General features: G+C 44.5%; 1 non-coding gene across 1 annotated transcript; it reads left to right on the top strand.

The window, feature by feature from the left end:
• The first annotated feature begins 12,812 nt into the window (after positions 1-12,812).
• Positions 12,813-12,919, top strand: LOC120250841. The gene has a single exon (XR_005533175.1). It is a non-coding gene; the product is annotated as a small nucleolar RNA R71 (small nucleolar RNA).
• Positions 12,920-14,441: the final 1,522 nt, after the last annotated feature.

Below are 14,441 nucleotides of genomic sequence, written 5' to 3'. Positions count from 1 at the left end.
ACATAAAAACACACCTATTATTGTAAAAACCCGAGAAAAGTAATGCTCAACTTAAGGAAAGAATGCTTCGCATTCATATCACCCAAGCACTTATCAAACTCCCCCACACTTAAGCTTTTGCTTGTCCTCAAGCAAAAATTAAACATTCTGTGCATAGATGAAAGAAATATTGGATGTGCTTTGCCTTAGGTTCACCAAAGTGTACAGAGAGAGCATTCTACAAGGGAAATTTCAACATTAAATACAAAAAATCGAAGCTCTAGCTAAAAACATGAATCAAAAAGGACAATAAACCCGAAATCGTGTACGTGTGTGAACTCACTCAAAACAACCCAAGGTATACTCCTCAAAGTTGTAAGTAAAAGTGACTTATTTATCTACCAAAGTGACAACTATTTCAAAGATGGTAGTAGCTTCACACATCCTCTAAGTAGCCCTTTCCAAAGCGGCCGCTAAGGTGGCTTTCACACTTTCGAGGTGGTAGCTCTTTCTACCGGAGTGGTAGCTTTCACTCATCCTATGAGATAGCTCTTTCTCTCATTAGGGCATATCTAGTATCCGACTTATGAGAGTAGCTTCATACTTCATAGGTGGTAGCTCTTTCCACCCAACAAGCACAAATAAACAATAAAACTATTTTGTTCTTTCTTTTCATTTTCCTTTTTTTTTCAGAATTTAACACAAGAAACAAATATAACTAGTCCCTTTAACATCGAACATGGGTTTCCAATAGAGTTTAAAGAGTGAGTAGTGCACTGAGTGTAAATCGGGTAAAAATTCCTAGAAATTCAAGCAAGAACTAGAGCATGAAAACATTCAATGTTAAAATTTCTCCTAAATTCAAGAATACAATCATTGTAACTAAGGTGAGCCGAGATTGGCTATGTGTGCACTATGAAACTCCCCCACACTTAAGTTGTACATTGTCCTCAATGTACATATTCAAGCTCACTCAAAAATATATATTAATGAAGAATATATGTGGGAGAAGCAATCAAAACAATACTCCCCTAACTCCTAGTGTCGCGTTTGATGGAGCTAAGTCCTTGGGAGTAATGTTCCGACGGGTTGTGAAGCTCACACGGCCAAGTGCCAAAGCACTTTGGCTGTGCCCATGACAAAGTCTCAATTCCCAAGATGACAAGACCATCTGCACGCATACACGAGGGGGTTCAGTGAAGCACAAGAAAAACAAAAATAACTCGAGTATATAAAAGATAAAGCAATGAATACAACTCGAGATGCAAAATGAAAATAAACTCAGAAGGAGAATCCTTTTTGAGTGAACAAGTCTAAAATAAAATGCAAAATAAAGAAAATGCAGAAAAATAAAGTCAAATGTCGGTGTCAGCTCTGTCGGCTCTTCTGCTACTGCTGGTTTTGGAGAAGCACATGGTGGATCTTGTGGTGCTAGAATAGGTGATGGGGATGCTGGAGGTGCCGAGGGAGCCTGAGGAGTCACCGGACGCAAGACAAATGATAAGGCGACGTCTCGCTCTAAGATCTGTTGTAATACTTAGAAACGTGCCATGAACTCTGTGTAATGAGTGACTTGCATAACACTAACCTCGGCAATCTCTGCTCGAGCCTCAGCCACCTCTGCCCATATCACTCCCAACGTATTATCGAGCCTCTCAAAGCGATCATGAGCTTGAGATGGTGAAAACATACGCATGGGGGGTGCATCCTCTGCCGCCGGAGGTGCCTCGGTCTCCTTCGGTGCTGGCTGAGGCTCGGGGGCAGGCTGGGAAGCCTCAGCATGATCATCCTCATCCTCAACTATCTCTAGAGCCGGTAACACCAAAGTATAAACCCCTGTCCGAACTTTGCGGATCATGCCCATCAATCTCAGTGTCTCTAAACTCAGGGGGGTACGTATACTCGTCTTCTCAGCCCCACGAATCAAATCCAAGAGACCCATGCTTAGCACTAATCTCGTAATGTAGGGGCCCGAGAAGATCGCTCCCAATCTAGCATAATGCCCCTGATGTCTGATGTACTCTGCCATGATGTGTCCTAAGTGAATCGGTACGCGCTGCACCATCTAGTACAAGTATAGAAGCTCCTGCCGGCTCAGAACACCAGTGCTATCACCACAACCATTCGCCGACCTACTCATGATGGCATATAAATATCTGTATGCAGGTCAGGAAAGGCACGTGGCCTTGGACATCCCCGGCTTATACTGACCCTGACCACATAGTACTCTGTAAGCTCTCTGCGGGATCAAGGCTCCAGGGTAATCAGTCAGTAACTGAGTGTACTCCTCAGTGTCTTTGAATGCCTCCTCATAAAAGCCAAGCAGAACTGAAAACTGAGTGATGCTCAAGCTATGGTGGTATCCAAGTGCTCTAAACTGAATGGTGTCCAAACTGTCGAAGCTCGCGTAAGATCTATCAAACTCGAATGATGATAGCACCTCTAGTGAAAATTTTGGATGGCTGGCTCTCTAATCGTTAATAACTGCCTCCAACCACCTGCTGAAACGAGATCCTCGACCTCATCAGCGAGCTCATATCCCTGCTGTAGATCTCTCAGTATACTCGTGTCCAGGAATCGAGTCTGTCCAAACCAGAGTCTCGACAGGCGCTCATAGTGAACCTGATGCTCTAGAATCGCGAAACTCATGCCCTCAAGCTCAGGGGATGACTCACGCGGCCTCTTATCAGCTTGCTTCTTCGACCGAGGTGCCATAATCTGCAAAATTTGAAACGAAATCGATCAAACAATTTGATAAACTAACACTGCAGAAATCGACACGGTCGTGTGGAATTTCCGCACACCCGTGTGGATCCACGGGGCGTGAAAGCCGCACGGCCGCGCCTTAAAACTCCAAAAATACACCGTGAAATTACCTCTTCTTCGTTCTAAAACACAAATAATCTTTCTAATTGGATAAACGAAGCATTTTTCTCAAAATTAATCGATGGAAACCATGACTTTGTGAAGAAAATCATAAATAGGGCTTACTGATGATATGGGAAGTGAAAATCAAGAACTGGAAAGAAAACCTCACAAAAATCCCACCAAATTGGCGCTATGAAGTCGGGAAGTGATGTGAGAGTGTTTTCAGATGGCTGGAAGACGTGAAGAAGGAGAGAAACTATTCTTCTTTAAAAATAAATCGCGCCCCTTGGCGTTTTGTGCATCCACACGGGCGTGCTTGAATTACCCACGCCCGTGTTCCTCATTACGAGAGAGCCATAGGGGCGTACACAAGCCCCTGTGCGCTCTCAGGAAAACACCTCATTGTCTCTGAACACTCTCCCATGGGCGTGCGGAAAATACCCACGCCCGTGCGCCCTTCCCACAGGGGCAGCTGCACGCCCATATGGTTTCTCTGGACATGCGAGAAAAATCGCTAAGTGTTCCACACGCCCATGCGGAAATTCCACACGGGCGTGGACATTCACATGCCCAACTCACAAGGGCACCCACAAGCCCCTATGTCTTCTAGGGATGAAAAGGGCTCCTGTGCAGAGTTTCACACGGGCGTGTGGAAATTACCCACTCCCGTGTACATTTCACAAAGTCACCCACAGGGGCGAGTTCACGCCCCTGTGTGCTCTCGGGATAATCGGCCAAACTCTGCAGGAATTCACATGCCCGTGCAGAAATTACCCATGGGCGTGCGATATTCGCATGGTCATTCACAGGGGCAGCCGCACGCCCCTGTGCCTTCTCTGGATGAGCTCGCAATACAAATCCACGGGCGTGCAGAAATTTCACACGCCCGTGCGCCTTCACTGGATGCCTTAGAAAAACCTGCAGGCTCTGCAGAAAGTTTCTGAACATGTTTACACACTCAGAGCCTGCCCTAGTATGCGAGTTTTACCAGTGAAAAACATGGAATAAAGCTCAAACGACATAACTTTGCCAATTCCACATGAAAACACACGATGAATATTCAAAGTTCACAAGAAAATCTCAGCACAAGCATCTAAAAATCAAGACACCAATACTTAACTATTTGTTCATGCAAACAAACTAAACTAGAAGATAAGAATACAGTAAACACTTGGGTTGTCTCCTAAGAAGCGCTTGTTTAACGTCACTAAGCTTGACGTACCCTGTCTTACCTCACGGGGGTTCATAGATGAAGGTTGCCCTCTTACCCATGACTTGAAAGCATGATGTGTAAAGTGTCTTGAGTATAGAGGGTGAATTATCGGGCTTCGGACCACCTAGCGATGGTTCATCCAACTCCTTCAATTTACAGACGTCTCCAACAGCCTTGGAGTGTTTTCGGTGTCGTCTCCTAGCCCTCTTCATTTTCCGGAGCACCTTCTTCAAGATCCCCGGGTTAGATGGTACTTGATAAGTGCTTGAGTAGACATATTTTTTATATATGTTTTACATGCATTGAGCATCATTTTTACTGTGGTTTATGTCTCATATTGTGTATTTGGTGTTCTTTTATGCATATAGGTTGTGAATGCCTTGAAGAGTAAAAAGGAAGCAAAGATAGGCTATAAAGACACAATGTTGGGAGTTCTTGTTCAATTCAAGGACCAAGACACGAGAGCAGTTGATAAACGTGGAGATGTGTGCCAACTTCCAAGAAGATTCAAGTCAATTCACCATTTGGAAGGGCACAAAGGCAGCCACATCTTCATATTAATTCTCTTTGTGAAGATTGCAAGACCTCTCAAAGATACGTCGATGAAGAAAAGTTTTATAGCCTACCACATGGACGTGTGCCCGGACATGTGGCCTTAAGAGAAGAGTGTTCGGATCGCGTTTTGTGAAAAGTACCGTAGCAATTTCACTGTAGCAGTACTGTAGCAAAATTACTGTTTACGCGGCCGCGTGGAAATTCCGCGCGCCCGCGTGGAAATTCTTGCAGCCCACGCGGGCGCGTGGAAAATCCACACGGGCGCGTGAGGGCACGTGACAGACGCGATCTAAGGCCTATAAATAGCCGTTTTGCCCTATTCTTTCTCATCTTTTGTGCGGCTCTTGAGGGGTGAGACGGCTAGGGTTCGGAGAGGAGGTCTTTACGGCTTTGGAGGCACTTCGTCACCAACTTTGATCGATTCCTCCTCTATCATAGCATCAAGGAAGCCACCGGTGAACCTAGCTTCGGAGTGGGTCCTTCAAGACGTCGAAGCTCTCCATCAAGGCCATCAGTTCATATATAATGGGGTTTATTTCTATGGTTCTAATGTACTTCATTCATTGATGGTGTGTTTTGTATGTTGCTCCATGGAGAGCTAAAATCCTAGAGGGTATTTGGGCTTGTGAACCCTAGGATTCTCATCTTTTGTGGATTTGCTTAGTGTTTCTATTTAATCAGAGTTTGATTAAGTTTCATTCTTGATTGTTTAATGCTTGCTTGCCTTATTGATCTTATGGTTATTTGGTTTGCATGATTTGTTGCCTTGGTGGGAGAGAGATCTCCATTAGGGTTAGAACCTCAAGATTGAAGAGGGTTGAGAGGGTAAGTCATGAGATAGTGAAGTGTCCCCTTTCCCCTCCGATTGGTGTATTCTATCTCCATTCCCTAAGCTCTATGCAACCATATTTGGTGGGAGGCGTGAGATTGCTCGATTTCTCCGCGGGACCTTGTAGGGGGTTAGGATCCTTCGCGGGAATTAGGGGTTGGATCAATCTTTAGGAATTGGATACACGTTTGGAATCCCTAGAGTGCTTTGCGGTCATATGTGGTGTGAGGTGTTGAGATTGAGCGATTTCTCCACCGGGACCTCGTAGGGGACTAGTATCGGTGTTCTAGAGATAGACCCGATTATGTTTGGATTTCCACGACTTAACTTACTCATCATAGAAACACTTTGCATATCCGGTACCTAATACCTGAATCCTAGGGGGAGCATTGCCCGAATACCCCACTTTTACTGATTGAGATTCTCCTTCCATTTAACCCTTGCATATTCGTCTCCGGTATTCACTTCTTCGCACATTAGATCACCACACCTTTCCATTTATTATTAGGTTAGAAAGCAGAGAAGAAGTTAGTACTAGTAGCCCTGTTCCCTGTGGATTCGACTACCCACTCACCGGGGTAATTATTACTTCGACACCCGTGCACTTGCGGTTTACACACGCATATTCGGACGTGTCAGTACTTCTTCCGTCAAACCAAGCATCATTACTTCTTCATAATCCTCCTCTTGGTCGAACAAACCCTCGTATGGGTCCGGATTGAACATTTCCTACATGTATTCATCAACAATCTCATCAGTAGTGTCTAGAAAGTATAAAGTATCATCGAAATCAAGAGAATGCCGCATGGCTTCAGCAAGGCAGTATGTGAGCTTGTCATCTCCAACCCTCAAAGTTAGCTCTCCGCCGTCCATGTCAATCAATGCCTTGGAAGTTTGCAAGAACGGTCTCCCAAGTATCAAACGTACATCCGCATCCTCATCGACGTCTAGGACTACAAAGTCAACCGGAAAAATGTACTTGTCCACCTTAATAAGCACGTCTTCAATGATGCCTTTCGGATGTCGTAATGTTCGGTCCGCTAGTAGCAAAGTCATCCGAGTAGGCTTAGGCTCACCCAAGCTTAGCTTTTGAAAGAAGGTGCATAGATAACGTTGATACTGGCCCCTGAGTCCGCCAATATCATTTCCTCACCTAGATTGCTAATATTACGTGGAATGATGAAGCTTCCCAGGTCTTTCTTCTTGTTCGGCATGTTCTTTTACAATACCACCGAGCATGAAGCATCTAAAATCACGGAAGCACTTTCCTCCAATTTCCTCTTGTTAGTCAACAAGTCTTTCAAGAACTTCGCATACTTAGGCATTTGGGCCAATGCCTCAACAAAAGGAATATTGATGTGGAGTTGCTTGAACAAACTCAAGAACTTCTTGTATTGTTCATCCCCTTGGTCATTTTTCAATCTAGAGGGATAAGGGATTCTTGGCTTGAAAGGTGGGGGTGCCACCTCTTTCTCTTTGCTTGTTCCCTCTTCCACCTCTATAACCTCGGGTGCGTGTTCTTTTGGCTTCTCACTTAGAAGCCTACCTTCAACATCACGACCACTTCTCAAAGTGATCGCCTTTACGTGCTCTCTAGGGTTGGTTTCTGTATTGCTCGGCAAGCTTCCATGTGGCCTTTCAGAGAGAGACATCGCAATTTGCCCCACTTGATTTTCAAGGTTATGCAAAGAGGCGGTGTGGTAGCGAAGTGTAGCCTCGACTGATTCAAACCTTGTATTTGCAGATTGCACAAATCTAGTCAAGTGCATCTCTAAGTCATTCATTCGGGTTTCCAAACCTGAGACTTTGTTTTCCACCTGAGGGGCTTGTTGTTGTTGTTGGATACCCGGTGGCCCCATGGCCTTTTGTTGACCCTGATTACTCTATGAGAAATTGGGATGATTCTTCCAACCAGAATTGTAGGTATTGCTATAAGGGTTTCCTTGAGGTCTCATGCCATTACCTACAAAATCAACGTTCTACACCGAAGAAACATCACCAATAGAGATCGGGCAATCGGGGGTAGCATGCCCACCACTCTATTTGAAGTTAAAAGATCTAACTTCTTACTCAAATTTTCCACTTGAGCCACCAATGAAGTTACCGCATTTATTTCATGGAGGCTAGCCACCTTTTTCTTCTCCCTAGAATTCCATTGGTAGCTGTTTAGCCCCATTTCCTCAATTAATTGGCGGGCCTCATCGGGGGTCTTGCTACATAAAGTCCATACTTTCATCGAGGTGATGCAAACGGGCACACATTCACGTCGTGGATCGCTTTGTTTCTTTAATGACAGACAAGTTGGTGGAGATCTTGTTCTATGTGCATAAGTCGGAATGCTTGAGTGTGACTGCCCTTGTGCCCCTCCAAATGGTTGTGCTAACTCAAATACGAGGAGTTTGGCACACACTTTAGCATCTCACACCCGACCTATGTCTTCGCGTTTGAACCTTAGCAAGATTTCCTCCAAAATATGTGCATTATGATCCACATTGGCTTTTTTCCTTCATACTCGGCCTCACAACCCTGCCTACATAAAAGTAACATAGAAACACACCTATTAGTGTAAAAACCCAAGAAAAGTAATGCTCAATATAAGGAAAGAATGCTTCGCATTCATATCACACAAGCACTTATCACCTAGGATACACCTCCCCGGATCTGTACTGACGAAAGCTCTCCCACTAACCTTCTTCCAAATGAAGCACGATGTCGGAGCCGTAGAACCTCTCCCAATCCCTAGCCAATATCTCTGAAAATAATATTCCCCTGACTCCTAGTGTTGAATTTGATGGAGTTAATTCGTTGGGAGTGGTGTTCCAACGGGTTGTGAAGCACACATGGCCAAGTGCTGAAACACCTTGGCCATGTCTATGACAAGTTCTTAATTCCCACGATGACAAGACCATCTGCACACATACACGAGGGGGTTCAATGAAGCTCAATAAAACCAAAATAGCTCGGGTATATAAAAGATAGAGAAATTAATACAACTCGAGACAACAAAACGAAAATAAACTCAGTAGGAAAGTCCTTTATGAGTATACAAGTCCAAAATGAAATGTAAAAAGTAATAAAATCGGAAGAAAATAAATTAAGTGTCGGTGCAGTGCTCTAGCTCCTCTACTGCTAATGCTAGTCCTAGGTCAAAGGGTGCCAATGGAGGAGGTAATGGTGATGCTGAAGGGGCCCGAGATCTGCTATTCAATAACTAATATAATACGTCGAATCGGGCCACCATCTCAGTATACTGTACAGTCTATATAGCCCGAAGCTCTGCGATCTCGGTCAGAAGCTCACCCACAGCACTCTCGAGCCACCCAATACGATCATGATCTCGAGGAGGAGTAAAAATAGGTACTGATCGCCAGCATGTCTCCTGTGCTACAAGGGGTGCTCCGTTCCCCATCTGTGCCAACTGAGGCCCGGGAATCTGTCGGGGACCCTCCACTGCATCCCTCCCGCTCCCAGTGGTCTCTGGGGTGGATGCAACTATAATATATATCTCGGGACCACATCTGTGTACCAACCCCATCAGTCGGATCGTCTCAAATCCCATAGGAGCAGGCACAACTGTCTTCTCAGCACCACGTAAAGCGTCCATCAAGCCCAACCCCAAGATGAGTCTGGTGACGTAAGGACCAGCAAATAATAATCCCACTCTCGCAAACTGGCCCTGGTGCCTCAAAATGTCTACCATTATGTGCCCCAAATGAATTGGCACATTGTGAACCATGGAGTCTAGATAAAGTAAGTCTTGCCTGCTTAACAAAGCTGTGATGTCGCCTCGACCTGACACAGATCTGCTGAGGACCGAATGCAAATACTACAGCTTGACCGGGATAGGCTGGTGGCCTTAGACACTCCCGGTTCATACTGCCCATTCCGACACAAAACCCTGTACGCTTGATGCGGAGTCACTATACCTGGGAAATGTATCGGCAGACTTCTATACTCCTCTGTATCTATATACGTGGCGCCATACAGGCCCATACGGACCAAGAACTCGGTAAAACTCACGTAGAATGGATGTTTGAATACTCGGAACTGTATAGCATACATGGTGTCAACTCTCCTATGTGGATTATCAAACTTGAAAGATGCCAATACCTCTAGTGTTACTGTGCGGAAAACTGGTTCATGGATCGTCAATAACCTCCTCTAGCTCCCCACTACTACCATCTCATCAATCTCATTGGCTAGCTCATTACCCCGCTAAATATCTCTAAGCACCTACAAATCTACAAAGCGAGTCTAACCAAAACCGAGCGCTGATAATCTCTCAAATCGAGCCTAATGCTCGGGATTCGAGAATTCCATGTGTATTGGCTCAAGTGGGGTATTTCAGAGATGCTTAATTGCATTCATCCTACATCGAGGTGCCATATCGATGAAATGGCTATGCGCACTTTGAATTCGACATGAAAATTTTCTGAAAAGCCGTCTAAAACAGCAGTGAGAGGTCGGGAAACTAATCAGGAGTGGTTTTCGGATGGTTAGAAGTGAAGAAGAGGAGAATTCACAAAGATTTTAAAGAAAAATTCGCGTCTCTTGGAGTTCTGTGCATCCACATGGGTGTGCAGAAATTACACACACCCGTGTGCCTCTATAGGAGAGCTTCACAGGGGCTGATGCACGCCCCTGTGCACTCTCGAGAAAACCCTCACTGCCTCTGAATGTAAACACACAGGCGTGTGGGAAATACCCACGCCCATGCGATCGACCTACATGGGTAGCCGCACGCCCCTGTAACGTCTCTATCCATCCGAGAAGAATCGTTAAGTATTTCACACGCCCACGCGGAAATTCCACACGGGCATGGACAGTCACATGCCCGACTCACAGGGGCAGCCGTAAGCCCTTGTGTCTTCTTGGGATGGAGAGAGCTCATCTACAGAGATTCACACGGGTGTGCGGAGAATACCCATGCCAGTGCGTTTTTCACAGGTTCGCTCACAAGGGCGAGTCCACGCCCCTGTGTGCTCTCGGGATAATTTGTTGAGTCTCTGCTGGAAAACGCATGCCCATGCGAAAATTACCCACGGGCGTGGACCATCACAAGGTCGCTCACAGGCATGTGTTTTCTCTATACAAGGTCACTCACAGGATGAGCTCTGAACAAAGACGCACGCCTATGCAGAAATTCCACACAGGCGTGTGTTTTCTCTATACACCTAGAAATCTTTGCAAGATCTACAGAAAATTTTTGAACACAACTAAACACTCAGAGCCTGCTTTACAAGGCAACTTTAACCAGAGAAAACACGAAAAATAAGCTCAAACGACCTAAACTTCGCCAAATCCATATGGAAACACACGATGACATTAAAACCCACAAGAAAACAAAAACTAAACTACTAGCTAAGAAAATAGTAAGCACTTGGGTTACCTCCCAAGAAACGCTTGTTTTACATCACTAAGTTTAACGTACCTTGTCTTACCTCACGGGGGTTCATAGATGAAGGTTGCCCTCTTACCCATAGCTTGAAAGCATGATGAACAAAGTCTCTTGAAGGTAGAGGGAGAGTTATCAGGCTTGGGACCACCTAGTAATGGTTCATCCAACTTGTTCGGTTCACGTACATCTCCAACAGCCCTGGAGCGTTTCCGGTGGTGTCTCCTCACCCTCTTCATCTTCCGAAGCACCTTCTTTAAGATCCCCGGAGTAGACGGTACTTCTTCCGTCGAGCCAAGCATCATTACTTTTTCAATTTCCTCCTCTTGGTCGAACAAACCCTCGTACGGGTCCGGATTAAACATTTCCTGTATATATATTCATCAACAATCTCATCAGTAGTATCTAGAAAATACAAAGTATCATCGAAATCAAGAGAATACCACATGGCTTCAGCAAGGCGGTATGTGAGCTTGTCATCTCCAACTCTCAAAGTTAGCTCCCTGCCATCAATGTCAATCAATGCCTTGGAAGTTCGCAAGAACGGCCTCCCAAGTATCAAGGGTATATCTACATCCTCATCGATGTCTAGCACCACAAAATCAATAGAAAATTTGTACTTGTCCACCTTGACAAGCACATCTTTGATGATACCCCTCGGATGTCTCGCTGTTCGGTCCACCAATTACAAAGTCATCAGAGTGGGCCTAAGCTCGCCCAAGCCTAGCTTTTAAAAGAAGGTGTATGACATGACGTTGATACTGGCCCCTAAGTCTGTCAATGCCATTTCTTCACCTAAATTTCCAATGTTACACGGAATGATGAAGCTTCCTGGGTCTTTCCCCTTGTTCGGCATGTTCTTTTGCAAAACCGCCGAGCAAGAAGCATCTAATATCACTAAAGCACTCTCCTCTAACTTCCTCTTGTTAGTCAACAAGTCCTTCAATTATTTTGCATACTTAGGCATTTGAGACAATGCCTCAACAAATGGAATGTTGATGTGGAGTTGCTTGAACAAGCTCAGGAACTTCTTGTACTGCTCATCCACTTGGTCATTCTTCAACCTAGAGGGATAAGGGATTCATGGCCTGAAAGGTGGGGGTGCTACCTCCTTCTCTTTGCTTGTTCCCTCTTCAACCTCTATGACCTCGGGTACGTGTTCATTGGGCTTCTCACTCAGAAACCTGCCTTCAACCTCACGACCACTTCTCAAAGTGATCACTTTCACATGCTCTCTAGGATTGGTCTCGGTATTGCTTGGCAAGCTTCCTTGTGATCTCTCCGATCGAGGCTTCACAATCTGCCCCACTTGATTCTCAAGGTTGTGCAAAGAAGCGGTGTGGTTGTGAAGTATAACCTCAACTGATTGAAACCTTGTATCCGATGATTGCACGAATCTAGTCAAGGCCTTCTTCAAATCGGTCATTCGGGTCTCCAAACCGGAAACTCGGTTCTCCATGTTTGGGGCTTGTTGTTGTTGGTAACCCGGTGGCCCATGGCGTTTTGTGGACATTGGTTACTCCACCAGAAATTGGGATGATTCTTCTAACCCGGAATGTAGGTGTTGCTATATGAATTCCCTTGATTCCTCATCGCATTACCCACAATCAACATTCTCTACCGAAGATGCATCACCAATGGAGATCGGGCAATCAAAGGAAGCATGTCCTCTACCACACCCAGTACAAGTAGTTACGGCCGCCACTCTATTCAAAGTTAGAATATCTAACATCTTACTGAATGATTCCACTTGAGCCGCCAATGAAGTTACTACATCTATCTCATGAAGCCCTGCCACCTTCTTCTTCTCCCTAACATTCAATTGGTAGCTATTTAACCCCATTTCTTCAATTAGTTGACAGGCCTCACCGGGGGTCTTGTTACCTAAGATACCTCCTACTGTCGCATCTAAGAGTTGCCTTGTGCTCAGATTCAACTCGTTGTAAAAGGTCTGAACAATCATCCACTCTAGGAATCCGTGTTGCGGGCACTTTCTCAGGAGCTCCTTGAACCTTTCCCACATCTCAAATAGATACTCCAATTTTGACTATACAAAGGACAAGATCTCATTCCTAAGCTTTGCAGATTTTCCGGGAGGGAAATAACGGGCTAGAAAAGCTTGTACCATCTCCTCTCATGTGGTAATTTATGCTCTAAGTAATGAGTGTAGCCACTACTTTGCTCTCTCCTTTAGGGAAAATGGGAAGGCTCTCAACTTGATGGCATCATCCGTCACATTGTTTATCTTGAACATATCACACACCTCAAGAAAGTTCTCTATATGACGGTTTGGTTCCTCATAGGCCAAACCATTGAACTGTACGGATTGCTGCAACATGTGGATGAATGCAGGCTTCAACTCGAAGTTCTGAGCTATAATCGGGGGACGTACAACACCCGATTGTGTCCCCAATACTGAGGGTCTGGCATAATCGGATAATATCCTCTGTTGCTTATTTTGTTCCGCCATATTATCCGATCCTTCAACTTCCAATTCAGTTAGATTAGACTATTCTTGCATAGGTTCTTTCCCTTTTATTCTAAGTGTACGTTTAAGCTCGAGATCTCCTTCAATCAATATTGAGGGGTTCCCTCAGGTCATGAACCAGGAGCTACACAAAAAGAAAGAAAACATATCAGAATGATGATAAAAAAGAAGATGTGAAATAGAATGAATAAATGAATAGCTAATAAAACAAAGTGCAAAGTATCTCTAAACGCCTATTCCCCGGCAACGGCGCCAAAAACTTGACAACGCCCCTTGCGTATGTACCGCAAGTGCACGGGTTTGTCGAGTAAAAAAATCCCAGGTCAGTGGGTATTGTATCCATAGGGAATAGGGAGTAAAAATACTTAAGTTGTTTCTTAACTAAGCGAAATATGAATAGTGATTTGTGTGGTAAGAAGTAATGCAAACAAAAGTAAAAGAGACAAGAGAGAGAGAACAAGTAAAGGGGAGCTTAGGCAATCGATATAAATGGAGTACTCGGATATTGATCCACCTAGGACAATTGTTTCAAGTGCAAAAACCCTTTATTATGCTTCCTAACTAATGCATTAATGAGTCGTGGAGATCCTTTAATACATGGTAACAAATCTAAGGTCAACCATGCCTATCCCTATACATGTCCCGGAGGAGAAATTAAACAATCTCTCAACCTCGCTCTCATATAGAATTGTAATGAATTCTTGGGATTCCAAGTGATAAATCCTTTTCCTATATGTAGACCTAACCCTTTGGTCCAGACGGATGGTCCCTAGCCACAATTTTCCTTCTTATATGCCCTAATGTTTTATTTTTGCTTAAGGACAAGTAAAAGCTTAAGTGTGAGGGAGTTTGATAAGTGCTTGTGTATTAGTAATACGAAGTATTCTTTTCTTACATTGAACATTATTTTTATCAGATTTTATCGCTTAGGCATGTATATTTGTGTTCTTTTGTGCATGTAGGGTTGTAGAGACAATAGTGGAATAAAGGAACCAAAAGTAGATAATGGATGCATTTTGTTGATGAAATCTGGGAGTGAACAAACGCGAAGACACAAGTTGTGCTGAAAGACATGTGAGTGTTTACCAACCTCCATTGTACTCGAGCGAACATA

This window comes from Dioscorea cayenensis, chromosome 19, assembly GCF_009730915.1.
Source record: "Dioscorea cayenensis subsp. rotundata cultivar TDr96_F1 chromosome 19, TDr96_F1_v2_PseudoChromosome.rev07_lg8_w22 25.fasta, whole genome shotgun sequence".
NCBI classification, from domain to species: Eukaryota; Viridiplantae; Streptophyta; class Magnoliopsida; order Dioscoreales; family Dioscoreaceae; genus Dioscorea; species Dioscorea cayenensis.
This window is presented reverse-complemented; position numbering and strand designations above follow the sequence as displayed.